General features: G+C 41.0%; 1 long non-coding RNA gene across 1 annotated transcript in view; it reads right to left on the bottom strand.

Annotated features, from left to right (window-relative positions):
* LOC308257279 overlaps window positions 1-21,854 on the bottom strand; it is a 330,605-nt gene that overhangs the window by 270,464 nt on the left and 38,287 nt on the right. Inside the window, exons 2-5 of the long non-coding RNA XR_013961548.1 lie at window positions 6,356-6,479; window positions 5,964-6,030; window positions 5,510-5,551; window positions 217-373 (exon numbers count right to left, since the gene is read on the bottom strand). This is a non-coding gene — a long non-coding RNA (uncharacterized lncRNA). The remainder of the gene's footprint in view (window positions 1-216; window positions 374-5,509; window positions 5,552-5,963; window positions 6,031-6,355; window positions 6,480-21,854) is intronic.

Here is a 21,854-nt window from a genome sequence, read left to right as displayed (position 1 = left end):
ACAAATGCACATGGGAACGAATGAGGTTGCAATTTCTCTTGTCATGGAGAAATGAATAGAATTGATTATCGCACAGGAATTTTTTGAACATTTATGAAGCATAGCAGGATCAACTTTCAGCTCTTGGCTGACAAACTCTTCTATGTGAACAAACATACAGAAGTGGTGTTGACTTTCTGGATGTAAATCCAGCAGGTGAGTGAATCTATGACTCACCTGGTAACATAAAAAACAAAGACTTCAGTTTTCCTTGTTTTAAAGATCTTAGTTGATTTGCAGATCATTTTCATAAAGCACGTAAAATCTCCCACATTATATACCCCTCTGCAGGTCAATGAACAGCAAGGTTTTCCTGCATCTTGATATGGAGAGGCTAAGAGGAAAAGGAAAGTTACAAGAAGATTCACGGAAATTAGAATGTTTTACGAAAACACTCTCTCTCTCCTTTTCCCTAAGGGAAGGGTATCACTTTTCATAAATAGTTGTCAGGTTATATTGTCCTGAAGAGTTAGTGTCTCTAGGAAAAGAAAAGGAAGATAAAAAGTTGCTCAGTACCTGAAATCCATTAACTGCATTACCAGGCTTGTAATTTTCCCCCAAGCACTTTGCAATCAGCAGTGTGGTGGATACTATTGTTGTGAGTGGTGCTGCTATTATTATTATTATCATCATTACTTCATTTTATTAGACAGCAAGTCAATGTTATGACATAGAATTTAAAACCCTAGAACTCTGAAAACGTACTTAATTATACTCATTATAGTGAATTCATTCCCCAAAGGAGATACAGCATGTTTTAAGACAGCCGTTGTACAGAATAAAAAATAAAAATTTAAAAAACAACAAAGAATGAGAGAAAATGTGTTTTGTAACAATGTGAGCACTCATTGCCTTGTTTATACTGCTGATGTGTGGAAGGTGAACTTTGCATGCTGTGCTTAGGACTTTGAGGTACTTGCAAGGGGAAACAATGCCTGGAAGGTACCCAGAACTGAATTTCTGCAAAAACAGAATTCCTGTAATGTCCATGGCAGAATCCTGGGGCGGGGGATGCTTTAGGGCAACCATGGTCACAAAATTGGCTGTTGTGAGAAGGAGAAATTACCAAGGCTTGTGATGACAAAAGCAAATGCTGATACAAGAAAATCCAGGCAACCACTGGGTCCTAAAATTAAGTCTAGACGAGCTTCATTAGTTCTTAATAAGATGTGACGGAACTGAACATTATCCATGTACATTAATGAAGTAAAGCTTGAGAGTTGAAGAAAGGCAATCAAATGTGTGTAAATGCCAGAAACCATGGGCAATTTCTATCCTTAGAGATGCAGAGGTAAAGCATTATTATAAAGGATTCTGAAATATTTGCAGTAACACTAATGAGAGTTGATAAATTTGTCAACAGATTTAGAGAATGACTTTATTACAAGGCTACTAAACAGTTTGAAATCTTTTAAAATCCTCTTTCATTGAGTTTGCAGTGATATGGAAATTTTCTACCTTTACTATATGGAACCTGAAACTTTATAAAGTCGAATGTTTGCATTTTAATGGGGAAGATACATGTATACTGTTATTTAGCAACCATGAGACCATGTCAGTTACAGTCACACTGAAATGGCGATATTCTGTGCTCCCTGTGTTTTTATATTTTTCACACTGGGTTCCATGTGTTTTGTGCTTATTTTCTATAGGAAACTGATCATCTCAAGGTGGGAACCCACATGAATGGCACGTTTTTCCCTAACCTCTTCCTCTTGTTTGCACATGGCAGGTGTTAGTGAATGTTTATTAAGTAAAAAATTGAAAAAAAAAGCAATACTTGTAGAAGTCCATTCACACTAATATAGATACTGCCCATGTGCATTTCGACTTAAGATAAAGTGGAACTCTGTACCACATGCCAAATACTGCTCTTGGGTATACCAGCCCATTGACTATCATGTGATCCAGGGGACAAGAAGGTGATGCGAGCCTTCCAGATCGCCCCCCAAACACATACTCCCAATCTCTAGGCAAACAGAATTATAGCGCATCATTGCAGTGATCTCTTTTACACATGACTGGCCATTTGTAAGTGAATACTTTCCACCGTTAAATTTCTACCTCTCTATTTTGCTCCCTTTGGACCAGAACTATATGCTTGTTGGGCTTCAACCCAAGTGGCCTTGGCTTGGGAGCCACTCTCCAGGTGTGCCCCCAGACTGGGACGCAGTGCCCTTCTGAAATGTTTCTGTAGCTCCCTGTGCCTATACTGTTGGTCTCCTTCATCACTCTGAAGGCAATTTCCTGTCTACTTATGTCCCTTCCCCTAGCCCTTAAGTTCTATGACAGCACATTATGTTTTATTCTTAAGTATATTTTCAGAAAGAAACACAGCACCTGACACTCCTGAGATAGACAGATCCTCACCGCTTATTCTTCTCCAACCTCAGACCGAATACGCCATATTTCTCCATTTGCCCCTCTTCCAGGAAGAACAGGAGTCTGTGACCCAATCCTCCCTGAAAGGGCCTAAGGTGGCTACAGGGGGAATTCTTTATATTCATGGTAAGTATCAAAAAGAAGAAAACAACTCTCTCTCATCGGATGCCATCCTGTCTGCAGGTAGTACCCTGAATGCATGTCCCTATTGGAACCAGAGAGCCTGTTGTGTTCATGTGGCAGAGACAGAAGAACAGAAAGATATCTCAGTGCCTAACAATATTGTGGAACTACTGCCCTGATTCTGATACAACCTGCTTCAGGATCACTGATAATGTGACCCAAAAAATGTCAGTATTCGACAAGCTCCTAACTGACCCACCACAGCACCCAGCCATCAATTCTGACCAGAGTCCAGAGCCCAGCCCAATACACAGCCTGGGGTTGTGAGAGCAGAGTCAGCATCAGCTACATCGTTCCCAAGCTCCTGGGCTGAGGACCGCATGCCCTGACTGTGTTGTGGTGCCAATCCATCTATCATGCAGGGCTTCATCGGCACTCTCTTGAAGCCTTGGGCACTAGTCAAGCCCCCATGCTTCATCAAAGCCTAGTGAACCCCAATGATTGACTACACCCAGAAAGTGGCATTGAGCTGGTCTGGCACTGAGCCGGGGAGAGCACATGGCCTAAGGTAAAGTTGAATAAATGAAACTCGGGATATATATCACCTAATGTTTACACTATGACTGTGTTTCTGAAATCTCACAGTGTAAGTTACATAAATTGATAATTTTGGACTTTGAGTTGGATGTCAATATGCTAAATTCTATGGGATTATCAAAGATGCATATAATAATAATAATATTAATAGTTAACACGTTTTTCTATATGTAGGCAATATTCTAAGCTCCTCATGTTTATTAATGCCTCTGAGGTATATATTATTATTATGATTTTATTCCCACTTATAGATGTTAAGTGGCTTGACTAAGGTCACCCAGCTAGTAATAGGCCAATATCTAGAGCACATGATTAGCTTCTGTACCTCTGCTCAAAAATACTAACAATACAGAGCACCATATGATTGCACAACATAAGGAATTGTCTACAAAAATGAATGATATAAACTCTTCAGTTCTGGGCATATCCATGCAGAGACTAGAAAATCCAATAGACAGACAGAGGACAGAGAAGTTCTCCAGTCTGTAAGAAAAGCTAACTGAAGGACATTAATTGCCTTTGGATTAATGATAAACCCAGATATCATTGGAGGATGGATTATTGTAAAAAGGCTTCGTGGAGAAGCAGAATCTCAAATCACACCAGAATGAGAGTTGAAGTGTGAAAGGCAGTGAAGGTGTGGCAGAACTGGATATGTCTGTGGATACACACCCCTTGTTCTGTAAGCATTGAGTAGGTTAGACCCATGCACCTGTACAGACAGGTATGCCCTCCTCCCCTCATGCATCCATCAGTCCCCTCCTCTAAATAAAAGCTTGGTCACAGAAGACAACCTTCCAGGGTAAAGAGGTTAACTTCCCATCAAGGATCAGGGCCTTAAAATAGGCACTTTAAGGAGGAAAACAAAGAAACAAGCAGGGTTCTGGCTGATTATCTCTCACTGCTGTTCCCCAGAAGTTGTGATGAAGAAACAATGCATGTGTTAGAAGCAAAGCAATGTTCAATAGCAGGATTTGGTGCCGGGAGGAGTAGGGCAGGACACTATGGCAGCGTGTCTGGGTGAGCTGAGCAGTGGAGTGGCTTCCTGACTATGCTGAGATGGATTGTACCACACTCAGGTTGAAAGATCATTCCATGTGGTTGAGAAGACACACTAAGTGATTTTTGTTTGGCTTAGACTTCTGTCTCACATGACACCTTTGGGGAGCCGTTACATTACATGCTTGACCACTGACACAAGAACCAAAGAGGCCACATATCTGAGATATCTGTCAATGGCCAGGTGCCATGTGGTGTTCGCAGTATGATGCTGTTATAAAGTCAGCCGTGTGTCTGAGTAGAATGATGATGTGGAAAGTCACGGGCAGTACACAAGGGGTTTCTGATGTCCACGAAAAGCACTTCAGAACTTCAAGGTGTTATTAAAGCAGCTACTGCTGACATTAGTCCACAAAGAAGAGATTTCCATCTGATGAGACATGCCTTAGGAGTCACCACCTCTGCACCTGACAGCTGGAATGTGAGGGGTCACCATCACACAGACATTGTCTCCGTATCCATTTCTAAAATGCACTTTAGAATTCAGGATTTCCAGTAGTGCCCTGAGCAGCCCGCACAGACGCTGGAGCTGATGTGAGCCTAGTAGTGCCTGTAGAGGGCCGCCTGGGAAGGCTGAGCCTGAGGCGACTGGCAGAGCCCCATCTCGGTTACGCCCTCCCCAAGAAGGCGGGAGGGGGGGGGCCCCCCCGGGCGGCGTTATCAGTACTGACTTTTTACCTTTGTCCAGGTGCCTGGGGGCGGGCTTTGATATGTAAATCCAGGCAAGCACCAGGAATACTAGGGCTTACTCAAGAATGCAAATAAGCTTCTTTGATTGTAAGTTTTAGTGATACTTCCTGGTATTTGGGGGTATAAAATAAATGTGCTGCATGGGCTCCGGGGTCCCTGCCTCTCTATCAGAGAGGATGGCTTCCCACCTGGCTCCCAGTTTTGTTTCTATCTTTCTATCTGGTCTCTTTCTTTCTTTTATTTCTTAATCCCCAGCTCCTCCACTCAGAATCGGACGGGTTCCTTTTCCGTTCTGACATGGAAAAGAGAGAACACCTCTATAGTGCCTGGTTATCATGGGGGTTTTGCCACTTAGATCATCCCACCCTAAATCCACCTGAAAGACGCTAGAACTGGACTCTTCTGACAATCTTGGGCTACGTAAGAAATAAACTATAAACTATAGTCAAAATGCCATGCATTTGAATAATGCATCCTAGTTTTAAATAAGCATTCTAGCTGGTACTTATTCATTTATTCCAGATGCCCTAATTGAATACCTTGTAGCTGCTATGGAATTTAAAACTCAAAAGAAGTGGTCAAGAAAGAAAAAATCCTTGCCCTCAAGGGACTTACTTACATTCCACGGGGAGCCAGCCAGAGGAGAGCCATCTGAGGGACTCTGTGGACAACAGAATCCAACATTGTCATCCCACATTTTCAAAGGTCCTGGAACTGGGCGGTATCAGAGTTAGGCCGACAATGCTGTTAGGCACTTGGGTGTTTTTTGGTCTTTCTGTCCCTGCTATAGGAATGCATCGGTCTCTGGTCACTAGTAAGGGTATCAAATTTTATTCCAAGTAGAATGATAAGACATAGGAGGATTTTAAGCAGGAGTGTGAAATGAATTAATTAAAAGTTTATAAGCCTCATTTTAGCGTAGCATTTTCGTAATTTTTGTTCTAGCCAAAACTGGAAGAGGAAATTCAGTGTTGCCTCTATTCAATGCAGGAGGAAACTGAGACTCAGGGAGGGTCCTTCCTATCTTGCCCATGGAAATTCAGATAGTGAAAAAGAGAGAGAGAGCATCAAACCTGAGGTCTTCTCATCCAGTGCTTCTCGCTAATTTCTCTCCACCGTGGTTGCCTCCTTCAAGTCAGCCTGTAACCAAATTGTATGCAATGAAAGTCAAATGTCAAATAAGAACATCTTTAAATGTCCACATATCTAAAATTATTTCTGACTACACTTGTGGCATTAGGTGGAGCTGACGAGAAATGAAAGCATGGCTAAAGAATGCACTTAAAGATAGCCTCTAAAATAAGAATAATGAAATGGTTTGAAATAAAAAAAGATTGAATCTGATTGGCTGAACTAAGTGGCAAGTGACCAGGCTAACAAGGCTTCATTTAAACATTCCATGTTAAATCATTTCTTTCCATTTATTCCTGTAGATATGAAATAATCTGTCTGGAGAGTCCCCTACCTCGGCCTGCAGCCTCCTTCGCTGAGCTCACTTCTGCTCCAGGTTGGCCACCCCTCCTTCAAGGTCACTCCACACTATTGGCACCTCTTGTTCTTCATATGACCTCCAGCATCAACCACAGTGCCTACCATGAAGAAAAAAGCCAACTGGTATTTTTATGATTAATGTCATTGCTCTAAATGCATCAGACTTATGGATAGAAGCAGTTAGCATGTTGAGACAGAGTTAGAAGATACTAGAGTATTGTACAGAACGAAAGTATAAGTTGGGGAAACAAAAATTAGGGAAGCAGTCCAAAAACACCTTAAGAATTTAATAAATCTTACAATTAAAAAAGAATGAAGTCTCGATTCCTTGACCATCCTTTGGCTAAAAACAACTAACAGTGTTGGATAAAATATTTCAAAACTATTTAAATGCCCTTAACTTTCCTCAATAAATTAAGCAACAGTCAGAACCCCACAACAAAGTGAAAGTATGCCTTCATAGAGGTGGGCTCAGCACAGAATCAAGTTTTCCCTTGAAGACATTTACTGAACTGGATACATTCAAACTTTAGGTTTGGCAGCCTGTGGGTTGTGGGGTCAGGAGACAAGCCACGGTTTACTCAATAAACCCAAGCCCTGAAGGGGACAGTCCCAATGTGAGGAGACTACAAGAAAGATGGTGTGTTTTGACTCTCAGCACAGAGTAAAGGGTTGAAAAGTAAGGGACCAAGGAGACCCATATAGTTACATAAACCCTGTTGAATCTTTATCAGTAGAGAAACCTTTTTCTCAAAGAAAGCAGCAGGCCCAGACTATTTACAGAAGTTCTGTCAAATAGTCAAGGACTAAATGCATCTTTCAATAAACTGTTTTAGGGTGTAGAAAAAGGGATGGCACAAACGTATTCAGTGTAAGCTTGTAATATGACACAGAGGGCTCAGTGCAAGAAGCAAGAATGACAGGCCAACCCTGCTGTGAACACTGATACAAAACAAAACATATTACCAACCAAGTCCAGCAATGTATGAAAAGGATAAAATACCAGGAAAGCTTTAATAGAAAAATTAATAGGCAAATCGGTTAATGAAGTTTGCCACATGAACATGTACAAAGAGTTAAGCCCCATGATTATCTCATTAGAGACAGAAAGTTTATTTGAGAAAATTAAACATCCATTCATAATAAAAATTTATAGAAAACTGGGAAAGAACTCTGGGTGATAATCCTCTAACAAAATACACAGCAATTTTTATGCTTAATGGTTAACTAATTATGATCTGAAACAAGTTAAGAATATCCTCTAATAGAAATTCTATTCAACCTCCTCCTGAAGGGCCTTGTGAATGCAGTGAGATAAGAAAAATATATATAAATATTTGGAAGAAAAATGAAAATTATCACTATTTCCACATATAGATTATTAGAATTAATAAGGATGAAACTATAAATTGGAATCAAAATCACTAAATAAAATCTGTACATAAGAGTTAAGAAAATATAATAGAAAAATATTAAGTATAATTTATATCAACATTATTAATTACATAAAAATCTATCTTAAAATATATATGCAAGAATTTTGTGGAGAAAATTATAAAACTTTGATGAATATATTAAAGAACAGTAAATTAAAAGGATAATTCTACCCCACAAATGGAGTTCAAAACACATTATCATGACAATGTCCACTTTATAAACATTTTATGAAAACAAGTCAACTTTTTGTAGAGATTCAAAGCAGTTCCCTAGAAATCCCCAACAGAATGTGGGGTAAAACTTGACAAGTTCTTCCATCCCAGACCAATGCCATATTGACACCAACTTAATCAACCATAAGGGCTTCCTGGTAATTTTAGTGAGAGCCATTCTGAGAACTCCATGTGAGATGTCAGCATCGTTCAGCATCGTCCTCACCCCCAATGCTGGCAATACTCCTAACCACACTATAGCTTTTCTATTTTTTCCATTGCAATTATTATCTTCTAATGTATAATTGTGAACCAAAAAGCATGGTGTAGTGCACATGAAATATAATTTTATTTCTATACAATTTAATACCGATAAAACTAAAACTATGTTGTCTCACTACCTATACAATGACATATCCACAAAAGCAAGGTCTTCCTAAATACCACATTCAGGAAATAGATACCTCTGTATGGAAGGGAAGGAGGGGGACTCCATACACTAAAAATAAGTAAGGGCAAAGAAAGAAAGAAAGAAAGAAAGAAAGAAAGAAAGAAAGAAAGAAAGAAAGAAAGAAAGAAAGAAAGAAAGAAAGAAAGGAGGGAGGGAGGGAGGGAGGGAGGGAGGGAGGGAGGGAGGGAGGGAGGGAGGGAGGGAGGGAGGGAGGAAGGGCACAAAGTAATTTTTTTTCTTAATTGGGGGTAAATATATGAATGTTAGTTATATAGTTTTTATTTTTTATGCATAGTCTAATTTTTTAAATTGTAAATAGATACTAGAAGAAGCCACAGCTTTAAATGGTTACTATAAATCAAACTTGAACTAAACATTCATATCTCCAGCTTTATTTAATCCAGATACCAAAAAGCCCTGAGAATCATTTCTATTGTTTTCATTTCTACAGATTCTCTAGGGCAGCCATGGGCAAACTACGGCCCGCGGGCCGGATCCGGCCCGTTCGGCTGTTCTATCCGGCCCGCGGAGCCAAAAGAGCAGCGGGTTCTCTTGCTCTCCCCTCTGCTCCTTCACCAGCAGCAGTGTTAACATGGCAACGTCGGGAAACACGGCCGCAGCTCCTTCTTCTGAGTGAGCGGATTTATATCCACCCACTCAGTAGAAGGAACAACCTCTCAATCTTCCAGAGGCTCCTTGTAATGCCCGTGGACGCGTCTCCCGACATCACCCTGGGAATGCGTAGACACGTTATCGTGGTGATGTAGGGAGACACGCCCCTGGAGAGCACAGTATCAGAGCCTTTCTGAGGTAAGATTAAGAGCTCTACTCAAACACAATTTTTTCCTGTTCCCACATTCTGTACATCACAATGACTTGTTAATAAAACAACAAAGACTTTCAGCTTTTAGGGCTTGTATCCACTGCAGTTTTTTTTTTTTCCCACTGCAGATGCGTGCAGCAGGGAAAAAGACACACAGAGGACATGTCACACTAGCCATGCTGCGGCTGCATTTTTTTGCTGATACGGATGCGGTATCAGTAACGCTACCGTGGCCACTAACCGCATGTGTTAGCGGCAAAACAAATGCATTTTGCGCTGCATTTGCTTCTCCCCCTTGCGCCTGTAAAAATGTGTGCTACAGGGCATTTGTGTTAACATGCACCACTGCACATTAGCATCAACACAAACATGATGGAAACCTGTGTACCCTGCATTAACCCTAGCTGCGCTGCATTGCAGTACTGCACCACACTGCAACAGCAGCAGGGCTAGTGTGAACGAACCCTAATTCAGTGGGTTGAACAAAAAGATTGTATAGAAATGTGATGAACTAAAGATTTTATTACAAAATCGCTTAATTTCAGGGTTTCAGAAGTAATTGGACAAATGAAAAACTGAAAATCAAATGTTCATATCTAATACTTGGATGAAACCCTTTCCTGGTAATGACAGCCTGAAGTCTTGTACTTATGGACATCACCAGATGCTGGGTTTTCTCCTTTGTAATGCTCTGCCAGGCTGTCACAGTAGGGGTATATATATAAATATCCTGCCATTTCCAGCTTTTAATAAGAAAAACTGTTGCAATGGGCATTTAAAAGTGGCACTTGGTTGTTTTTATAGTCCAGTGGATGCAATCTGACATTGATAATGGGCCCTTTCACACTATGTGTACTGCGGCTGTTTTTTGCCAGTAACGGAAGTGCTAGTGGTAACTACTGGTTACCCATGTTTTGCACTGCCCTAGCACCTCCCATACAAGTGTGTCTGGAAGACACAGCAATGTGCAGCTATGTGTGTTACCATAAACAAAGGGCCTGTGTGAAAGATACACAGGTTTCCTATGGAGGAAAGGGGTTGTTCTCTATGATCAGGGTGTGCCTCTGTCCCATGTCTGAACTTTTTCAGATGATTTTGTTATATATATATATTTTTAGAAGACCAAAAATGTTATAGTAGAGCATATTTAATCACTTGTTTTTAAACTTTACTGTCTTATTTTAGTAAAAAATTTAATAAGAGAATGGTACTGTTGGTTTTAGCCCAATATTAAACATGAGTGGACCAAAGAAAAGGAAAGTGGACAGTGAATGCCGAGTGTTTAAGAGGGAGTGGACAACAAAATATTTTTTCACCGAAGTCCGATCAATGCCGGTATGTCTGATATGCCAGTAAACACTTGCAGTCTTCAAAGAGTACAATCTCAGCCGTCACTTTGCCACAAAGAATGGCAACTATGCTAGCAAGCAGTCACCTCAAGAACGGGAGGCTACTGCACAGAGGTTGATGGCTAAATTACAGGCTTAGCAAAATGTCTTTCACAGACAAACTGCAATTCAAGAGACAACTACCGAAGCAAGTTTTATGCTATCATTCAAATTAGCAAAAGCTAGCAAACCTCTCTCTGAAGGCAAGCTTTTGAAAGAATGTATGATAGAGACAGCAGGTCTCTTGTGTCCAGAGAGCAAAGGCAAGTTTGAAAAACTCAGCTTATCGCGCAGGACAGTGACTCGTCGAGTGGAACTGATTGATGAAGACTTGGCCAGCAAGTTAAATAGTAAGGCAGAATTCTTTAAGTTTTATTCACTAGCATTGGATGAAAGTAATGATGTAAAGGACACTGCTCAGCTCTTAATTTTTATCTGAGGGATTAGTGACAATTTTGAAATTATGGAGGAGTTTTTAGCCATGGAGCCACTGAAAGGAAAAACACGGGGAGAGGACTTGTATGACCGGGTGTCTACTGTCATCGAGAAAATGAAGCTACCATGGAGTAAACTTGCTAATGTCACGATAGATGGATCTCCAAATTTAACTGGAAAAAAATGTTGGACTGCTAAAAAGAATTCAGGATAAAGTAAAAGAGGAGAACCCTAACCAAGATGTTATTTTTCTTCGCTGTATTATTCACCAGGAATCATTGTGCAAGTCTATATCACAACTTAATCATGTTGTTAATCCAGTCATAAAGCTTGTTAATTTCATTCGAGCAAAGGGACTTCAGCATCGTCAGTTTATTAAGTTTCTGGAGGAAACTGATGCAGATCACCACGACTTACTTTACCACTCTCGTGTCCGCTGGTTGAGTTTGGGCAAAGTTTTCCAATGAGTGTGGGAGCTCAAAGAAGAGATTGGTGCATTTTTGAAATTAAAGGGGAAGTCTGACGAATTTACTGAGCTGAGTGACAAGAATTGGCTGTGTAACTTTGCATTTGCTGTAGATATATTTTCACATTTGAATGAGCTAAATGTGAAGTTACAGGGAAAAAATCAGTATGTACATGACATGTACACTAATGTGAAAGCCTTTAAATCGAAGCTGATTTTCTTTTCCAGACAAATTTCAGACAAAGTTTTCACTCATTTTGCCACACTAGCCACACAGAAGGAGACCATCCAAAACGTGAAGAAATACAGCAAATCACTGGATGACCTGCATGCAGAATTCTGTCGTCGGTTTTCTGATGTTGAAAAAATTGACCAGTCACTTCAACTGGTGGCCTGTCCTTTGTCACAAAACCCTGAAACAGCACCAGAAGAGGTGCAACTGGAACTCATCGATCTTCAGTCTGACTTTGTTCTAAAGGAGAAATTCAGCTCTCTTGAACTAAGAGACTTTTATGCTTCGCTTAATGAAGCCACTTTTCCAAACATCCGGAGGATGGCACAGAAGATACTGGTGCTGTTTGGGTCAACCTATGTTTGTGAGCAGACATTTAGCGTCATGAACATCAACAAAGCCCCTCACAGATCCAGCTTAACTGACGAACACCTCAGATCTATCCTGAGAATAGCCACAACAAAACTAACTCCAGACTTTGATGCATTAGCTAAAAAAGGAGACCAACAACACTGTTCCCACTGAAGTTGATGTTTTAAAGACCAAAAACCTTTCAACCCAGTCTACATTACCATCTACATCTACGTCCCGGGCATAATTTGGAAGTTGCACTAAAGAAAATGTTTAATTTACTGTTTACACATTTTGTTCTTTTCTATTTGTTTTAGTTTTAAATTATTTTATTATATTTAAGTTTAATTTGAAAGGCTTTTGTACCTTTCCTTTGTTAGGCAATTTTATTTTGCCTTTGCCATCTTCAATATAAGGTATGTTATTGTGCTATGATTCCTCCATTTTTTTGAAGTTTCAAATTATAATAATTAGTGTTTACATTCTTCTTGTTAAAATGTTTGAAATGAATAAAACTATTGAAATAAAAAAAAAAGACCGTACCCTTTTATGTAATGATGTTTACTTTGAATTTATATTAGTTCACACAAACACTCCATCCATGCTTTTGTTCTGGCCCTCTGATCCAGTTTAAGAACCCATTGTGGCCCTCGAGTCAAAAAGTTTGCCCACCCCTGCTCTAGGGCATGCATCCCAGTGACCAGGATGGGAACAGAATCCCTCACTCAGGTACCCCAGAATCAAGGCTAGTTCTCTCTGGAAGCCCTGTCTGAGGCACATCTCAGGATGTGACTAGACACAGCACATAGTTCACCTTGTATTGAAAACAAGAGTAAAAACACATTAGGTCTGTGCTTCTTCAAACTTTTCATGATCTTTTCATTTAAACCTATTCAATGGTTAAAAACAAGATAACAGACCCAAAATGGAGTCACTTATGCTAAGCCCCATGTCATCGAACTGAGGCTTAGTTACAGTTTCTGCTCTCCCAGAAATGAACTCTTCAACCAGTCAATCAGGAATCGCCTGATCAGCACTAGTTAGGCCATCTTCCATGATACATCCCTGTCATCCCCTGAAGGAAAGTGACTTTACAATAACCAACCAGTTTCCTTGCCATATAATTCCTCCTTCCTGCCCCCTTCTGCCTTTAAAAGTCTTTCATTTTCTACGGCTCCTTGGCGCTCTTTGGAGTGCCTTTCTATCTGCAAGACTGGATGCTGCTCAATTCAAATTGACTTTTGTTCAAATATAAACTCTTGCAATTTCTGATAAGCTTCAGTTTAACACTAAGATGCTGTTATTTGAGGGAAAGCAGAAAAAAAGTTTTAGCCGCCTGTTTTGGACATCCACAAAGAGCTATGCAATCGGTCTTCCCTCTCTAGAATGACACTATCAGCGGAGATGTGTCAAGTGCCCTGGAAAGAAAAGAAATGTATCTTCAACAGAGAAACAGAGATGTAACGTTTTAAAAGATTAACAAAGTCCTCATCTTTGAATACACAGTATTCAAAACACTTATCATAATTTGCTTTTCTCCATCTTCCTTTTAAACAGTTTCCTTTATGACCACTGAATGCCGCATTCTCCTTCACAAAATCACAGTCCTCCTGTGTCCATTCGTTGGCTCATCCATTCAGTGATTATGTATTTACTTTTCACTCTACGGGGTTTAGAAGACCTTCTTGAAAAAAGAGTTAGCACTTTTTTTTTTTTTTCAGAATAACCCTATTTGTCAATAAATCAGGAAGTATGGTCTTAAATATTTTTGAGTAAATGTTTTTGAAAACCCAATATAAAAGTAAAAACCCACGCTTTTATAAAAATATGTTTTTATTGATTTTAGAGAGAAATGGAGAAGGAGAGATAGAAACACCAATGATGAGAGAGAAAATCATTAATCGGCTGCCTCCTGCTCACCACACACTGGGGTTAGAGCCTGCAACCTGCAACCCGGGCCCTGACCGGAAATTGAACTGTGACCTCCTGGTTCATAGGTCGACACTCGACCACCCAGCCACACCAGCCAGGCAAGCTCATGTTTTTTAATGCAGTGCGTTAGCCAACCTGGATTATGCTATTTTCCTGAAGGACTTGTGTGGGACACAGGGGGCAGCTCAAAGAAACTTGCTTCCACTAACCACCCAGGTAAAATGAGTCAGTCAGCCAGGTAGTAATTGTTCCACTCCAGCAGTCATGGCTGTCAGGGGAGCGACACTCAGTCTAGAATCAGAATACCTGGAATACAAGTCATGGGCTCTCACAAGCTTAGAAGCTACCCAGAACTCCTGCTTCCATACTTGGAAGTGGGGATTAAAAATATCTAAGCGACAAAGTTTACTAAGAATTAAGTGACACATTCACCTGAGTGCCTGGTGAAATTACAAAGATATGTAGAAAATCTAAGGCATTGCCAGAGCAAGGTAGTGGCCAAGATGGGTGGAAGAAAAAAAGAGGGAAAGCCATTACCTCTGACCTATATAATGGTCAAGAAACTGTTAACACAAGGACAATAAAAGCTGAAGTGTAAAACATGGGCATATCAAGAAATTATGGCCATGCTCAGTTACAGACACATCAAATCTGCAAAGGCATTACAAAGGGTAAGAAAATCCAGGCACCAATGGCCAACCAAGGGAGATAGCAGGCACACTCAGCATTATCCTGAGAGAAATAATAGTGTGGGAAGCCTGGCTTACCAAGTCAAATCCAGCTGTTTTGTGCTGTGCCTGGAGCCTTACCTTAGCTTACAGATGATTTCAAACACTGTCTCCGCAGAGAATAGGGATACTATGCTGGTTTGAGTCCAGAGATAAACACACATTTTTTTAAAATTATAAATAATTTAAAATCTCTGCATTTTGCAACAGCAGAGAGAATTGACCTTATCCAGTAGCTATTTATAAGTGGTAAGGCCTCTTTTCCATCCCAGGAGGAGCAAAGCAAGGTAGACAGCTGCCATGGGGATTGCTAACGTGTCTGCCGATATGCGCAGATTTTGAATGAAATCAAACAAGACAACCTCTCTCAGATTCAGGTCATGAGAAGAAAACTAATGTTTTTTCATTGAAAATTTTATTGAGATCATTGTGCCTTTCCATGCAGTTCTAAGAAATCGTACAGAAGAGATTCTGTGTTTCTCCCAATATCAACATTTTTGTAAAGCACTATGGTAGAACAACATAATCAAGATATTTACATTGATATAATTTATCAAATTTATTCTGACTTCCGCAGTTTAACTTGCCCTCAGGGTCTGTGTGTATTTAGTGCTGTTCAATTTTAGCATCTGAGTAGGTTACTGTATCCACCATCACAATTTTTATGACTTTTAATATCATAGTATGTCTCTAAGTGACATAAGAGAAAACTCAGAGTCTAATTCTTGCTGTAAATAGAGCCACATAGTACTGTTGATATCATTATTTTAATAATTTTTACTTATTTAGTACCTAGCATACACCAAGAGCCCATAATACAACTAACCAGTTTCGTGAAAGAGCAGACCATATCAGCTGTCTCTAAATCTCACTGGTCTAAGCCTCTCTTCTCCTCATTGGATCTAGCTGTCACCCTTATCATGGCACTGTGGTTGAATCCAGCAGCCGCTAGCACTAATGTCCCCATTATGAAATCGAAGGCACACTTTTAGCTTACAGTGCCCCTCTGTGGGATTTGATACTGATGCCTTTCTGAAATGGTCTTAGTTCTCTGGTTCCTGGTCTCCTCCTACCCAGTGTCTACTCCTTGGTGTCCTTTGGAGACTCGTGGAAGGTTCCTGCTTCTTTGCTGGTGGTGTTCCCAAGTGCCTGCCCTGCTCTCCTGCCCTCCAGACTCCATGGATGATCAATGTGGATTTTGGGGTTTCAGTCTGCTTGCTGCTGGAGATGGGGTGACCAGTTCTGCCTTCTCCAGCTACTATTACATAGTTCAAATTGCAATCCCCTCCATGCTTCCAATCCTTTACCTTCCTTAATGTTAAACCTGAAAGGAATTCAATATCGCCATTAGGATTCGTGGTAGAGGCTTTATGATGGTCACTTACACCTCAGAGACCCTTTTTTTCTTACTTCCAAGTTCTTGACCATGTTCTACCCATAGCTGTGCCTGCTGAAAAGTCCAACTTCCGGGAAAATGGGATGGACGCTAATGAGAAATGAGTTGTTGAGAATCAGAAATGCCTTGAATAGAAAATTACTTTGTTTCCCATTGTGGACAAAACAAGCTTAATGGTCTCTGAAAACACCAAATAAAGAGGGAAATAATTGCTTCATCTTGTGGAGGGTAGTGATCTCTGAAATTAGATAAAATAAAGCAAAGGAATCAGTGGCTTTTACCATCACCATGATAAAAATGAACAAAAGATTCCCGACCAATAAATGGAACACTCCTAACCTGTAGAATCCAACCTACTAATTTTAGACATAAGTATTCTTTTTTTTTAATATTTTTTATTGATTTCAGAGAGGAAATGAGAGGGAGAGAGATAGAAACATCAACGATGAGAGAGAATCATTGATTGGCTGCTTCCAGCACCCCCCCCCCCCATTGGAAATGGAGCCTACAACCCTGGCATGTGCCCTGACCTGGAATCCAACTGTGACCTCTTGGTTCATAGGTAAATGTTCAACTGTTGAGCCACATCGACAGGGCCAGACATAAGTATTCTTCGTACACTCACAGGTTAATATCAATAATAATATTTTTAATGAAATTAATTTGGGGGGAAGAATGGGGGACATCTGCAATAATGTCAACATTAAAGATTTTTAATAAAAAATTAAATGAAATTAATTTTAATATATCTGTGAACTATATATCATAACATATCACATTGAGCTATTGATTAATTATAGCACAAGGAGGAGAACGTAGTGCTATATAATCATGTGAATAAATAAAAATGAGGGAAAAAATGTGTTTGGTAAATGTTGCCTTACTAGCTGCAATTATATCCTACCACAATGAATAGGTTTAATTATAGTGAACTTGGGATAAGGAAATTATTTGCAATATTATATTCCAATTGTGGGTCTGCTCAAAAGTAAACCAATTTACCACTGACAAGGAATAAAGCTAGCAAATACTGAAAGTAAAAACTGGAAGAAATGCCAGGCAATTTCAAAAAAATAATAATAAAGGCAAAAATAACTTCCAAATCTCTACAGGTTAACTAGAAAAATTGCTAAACTCATCACATAGGCTTAATATTTCATTGACCAAGCATAATGTTCTTTCACTAAGCAACAATGGAAGTTCAGATTACATTATGTTCATTTGTTTTATACCCTAGTCTTTCAAACAAGCAGAAAAGCACTCTTTGGGAAGAAAGTCTGTCTTCTTTTTATTTTATAGCCAAACCATATTCCCTACAATCATATCTAGCACAATGCTTCAGGCACTGAATAGCTCACTCACTAGTAAAAGCCAAAACTAGACTTTTCTTTGTATTTCATGAGTTTTATACCCAGAAAGACCTCCTGAGTTTAGCTCAAACAAACCTTTAAAAATTTTAATGAGAACAAATTAGTTTTACAAATGCACATACAGATTAAACATAAAATCAACTGTCTCTGGGGACATCGTGTCCACAGACACATAGTTAATTACAGCCAGAAATACAATAGGAATAATGCATGTCCACATTTTTCACATTTTGAAATGAAAGTGCAGACTTGTTTGATTCATTCCACCTGACAGCCCGGAACCGTCCAAATCAAACATAAGCCTTTTTATTGCAGAGCAATCAGTCTCTAATTAGGACTGGCATTTCACCCATCATCTTCCTATCGGAACCACTGCAGCCTGTGCAGTGTCAGCCTGAAAAAAGAGCTGGATGGGAAAATAACAGGGATAAAAATGACTTGGAAAAAATGAACTGTGCTAGAAGTATGATTAAACCAAAACGTTCTAAAATTTCTATCAATTTCAAAAGACAAACAAAACAGTTAAAATTTTTAAAAGGGAAACTTGCATTTCCCCTTGACCCAAACACAGTGATCATGGGCAGCAATTTGCTTTCATTATTGTTTTATGATATAACTTCCCAACCTATGTTTTCCCAGATTAAACATCTCTTCCAAACCTTGCCCTGCACTTCCGATTAGTCTCTGGATAGCTAAATGAATGTATTTGTTTAACTTCTGAAACTCAGCATGCCAACACTGAATCCTACTGGCCTCTCTTCAATCAAGAAATGGCCTACCTTCCTCCCACATGTCTACTCTGGAATAGTCCATCCACTTGGGGGTACTCGCCACTGCAATATCATTGTGTTTGTTCTCATCTGTCTACGTCCACGGACACTGCCCTGATACAGGTCCTTATTACCTACTAGAGGTAATACTAGGTAATAAGGGGAGGGAACCTCAGTCCTGGCGGCGGGGGGAGGGGGAGGGGGGGCTCAGCCTGGAGGGGGAGTTCAGCCTGGCCTGCACCCTCTCGCAGTCTGGGACCCCTCCGGGGATGTCCGACTCCCTGCTTAGGCCCACTTCCCGGGCCTAGGCCAGCAGTGGGACATCCCCCTCGCAGTCCAGGATCCCTCACTCCTTACCGCCTGCCTGCTCACTGCTTCTTAGCATTGCCACAGAGGCAGGAGAGGCTTGCCACTGCGCTCGCCAACTGTGAGCACGGCTTCTGGCTGAGTGGTGCTCCCTCTGTGGGAGCACACTGACCACCAGGGGGCAGCTCCTGGGTTGAGCATCTGCCCTCCGGTGGTCAGTGTGTGTCATAGTGACCGGTCATTCCACTGTTCGATCTATTTGCATATTAGTCTTTTATTATATAGGATTCTCTGGCCTGGCGATGGTTTCTTAACTGTGGAAGGTGGAGATAAAGCTTTTCCCTACCTGTAGTCTCAGTGAGAATACTACCCCTGAGGTACCTCCCTCACTTTCACTGTTGGTGCTTCCTGTGTCCTGAAGAAGGGCTTTCAAAACTGTCCTGGGTGTAGAAAACCATGCTCAGAGATAGTCAGTGTGAAGTAAAGGAGGGGTGGGTCATGCACTTTGGAAGACCATCACGACAGACATAAATAGTGCACTTTGTTACAGACTTTTAGCATCTCTAAAGCAAGAATGAGCACAGGAAGTGCCCTAGAAGGAAGACACAGGGCTTGGTGTTCCCTGAACATTATCTGACCACAAAATGCTATCGCAAGTATACTTACTAGTGGGTAGAGGAATACAGTTTGGGGTAGGTTGGCTTACAAGATTTACTCTAAACACCTTAATTAAAATTTTTTCTCTTGAGTCACATGCCTGAATTTCAGATGGGCCCCAAAGAAAGAAAGGATTTCAACAGATAAGTTCAGGGATGAGACAAAAGTAAGGATTTAGACATAGAAAAGTATTCCTGTCTTAAGGAAGTATTATTTCTCAGCAAGGGTATTCACTGACTTTGCACCTTACTTTCTTATGGAATATACTAGAGGCCCGGTGCATGAAAATTCATGCACTGGAGGGGGGTGGTCCCTCAGCCTGGCCTGCCACCTCTCACAGTCTGGGTGCCCTCAGGGGCAGGAGGCGACTCAGCGATCAGGAGAAGGCAACACCCCCATCACCCCCTTCTGCTGCCACTGCCGACAGCGCAAGCCTCGGCCGGCCCTGGTTACCTGAGCCTCAGGCAGCCATGGGCAGCTGGGCAGCCACCATCTGAGGCTTGCCTGCACCTCAGGCCAGCCCTGGGCGGCTGGGCAGCTACCATCCAAGGCTTGCCTGAGCCTCGGGTCAGCCCTAGGCAGCTGGGGGGCTGAGGGGACTGGAGGACTCTGGAGGCAGGCGTACAGAGTGGCCGGACCCACCTGGGGGCGGGCCTGGCCTTGCTGCATGCCTGCCACCCCGGCGGGGCTGAGGGAACTGAGCGCCGCCATCTTGTGGCTGTGGGCACTGCCATCTTTGTGAGGGTGTGATGGTCAATTAGCATATGCCCTCTTTACTAGATAGGATTTTTTATCATAGAATAGGGCTTCAGAGGAAAAAGAGGACGTAGGTAGACAAATCTTCCAAAATGGACTGTGTATCTTCCCCTTTGAGGTGGTTCCCCACTGTTAGGTCAGGTAGCAACTTTGAGATAATTCAAATAAGCATGGGAATTTATTTCTAGAATGACTTGGGACTATTTCATGACATAAAACATGAATATATGGATGCTACCACTTTACTGTGAAAGGATCCCATCAAAATACAGGAGATTCCTGGCCAGTGTGGCTCCATTTGGTTGGAGTGTCCACCGGTACACCAAAAGGTTGTGGGTTTAATTCCTGGTCAGGGCACATACCTAAGTTGTGAGTTCAATCCCCTGTCAGGGCACGTGTGGGAGGGAACTGATGGATGTTTCTCTCTCATTCTCTTTCTTTCTCCCTTCCTTTCTCTCTAAAATCCATAAAAACATATCCTTAGGTGAGGATTTTAAAAAAAAAGGATAAAATTTTTATACCAAGCAACATACACCACTTGCATCTCTTACCCTCCACCTCTGATCCTTACCCAATCTTGATCCCACCCTAATCCCAGGAGTGTGGTTGATATTTGAGGTCAGGTGTGGCTGAGTGTGTCTCCTACACACCAAGGTACATGAGGTATCTAAAATAGTCAAACTCACAGAAAAAGTAGAATGGTGGTTGCCAGGGGCCTGGGAAAGGGGGAAATGGGGAATTGCTGTTCAATAGGTATAAAGTTTCTGTTATGAAAAATTAATAGGTTTGGAGCTCTGCTATATGATGCTGTGTCTGTGGTCAACAATGCTGCACTGTGCACTTGTAATTGAGGGTTGATCTCATGTTATGTGCTCTCGCCAAAACAAAATAATATAAAATTTAAAAAGCTGAAATCCTTTTTGTACTTACTCAAAGTCAAAATGTCCCTACATCCACATGACAAAGTCTCTTGCATCCAATTAACAGTTTCAAGGTAGTGACTTCAAAATGTCAGCTACTCTTAGTTCTTTAATCTCTCATTTTGTCCTGGGGATCATTATAGTATTAGTTAAAATTGAAAGCCTACCGTGTACCAGGCTCTATGGTCAACTGTGCCTATACCACCCCATTTAATCTTCTCAATGACCTCATTTCACAAATGAGGACTGACACGCACAGTGGTGGCTTAATGTGCCTGAGGTCTTATACTCAGCAAGTGGTGGAGTTAAGCAGGAACCAACCCGAGCTCATGCCTTATCGAGTAGAGATAATATTTCCTGTCTGTGTCCTGTGAAAGGTTTGTGTGAATCATTCCACATATCTGAGCCCAATCTCCCCTTAATAAAGTAAAGCTTATTTTGCCTTCACAAGACATTACTTATAAAAGCTCTCAGGATGATACCGATGCAGAGATGAGTAATAATGAAAAATGTAACCAGACACAGTAAGGAACTGCAGGCTTGGTGACATGGCTTCACCCCAGGATCATATTTTGCCCCCACTGATGCCAGGGCACATATACCGTGAGCTGGGAATAGGACAATGTCTGTATGAATGTCCACATAGTAATCCCAGTTATTAATTCCTCCACAATTCCCTAAGAGGTAGAAATGTCAGACTTGATTCCCCACAGCAGCTGATTAGTTCCACTTCTGGAAAAACAGAAATAGTCAACATTTTTTCTCTAACATGGAGAATCATTTGCTGTAACAATTTGAGTGCCCTTTCCCTCTTTGTGTTTCTGGCTGGGCAGCTGCTGTATA

The sequence above is a fragment of the Plecotus auritus genome (genome assembly GCF_963455305.1).
Source record: "Plecotus auritus genome assembly, chromosome: 8".
In the NCBI taxonomy this organism is placed as follows: domain Eukaryota; kingdom Metazoa; phylum Chordata; class Mammalia; order Chiroptera; family Vespertilionidae; genus Plecotus; species Plecotus auritus.
Note: the sequence above shows the minus strand (reverse complement) of the source record. Positions and strands in the feature narration are given on the sequence as shown.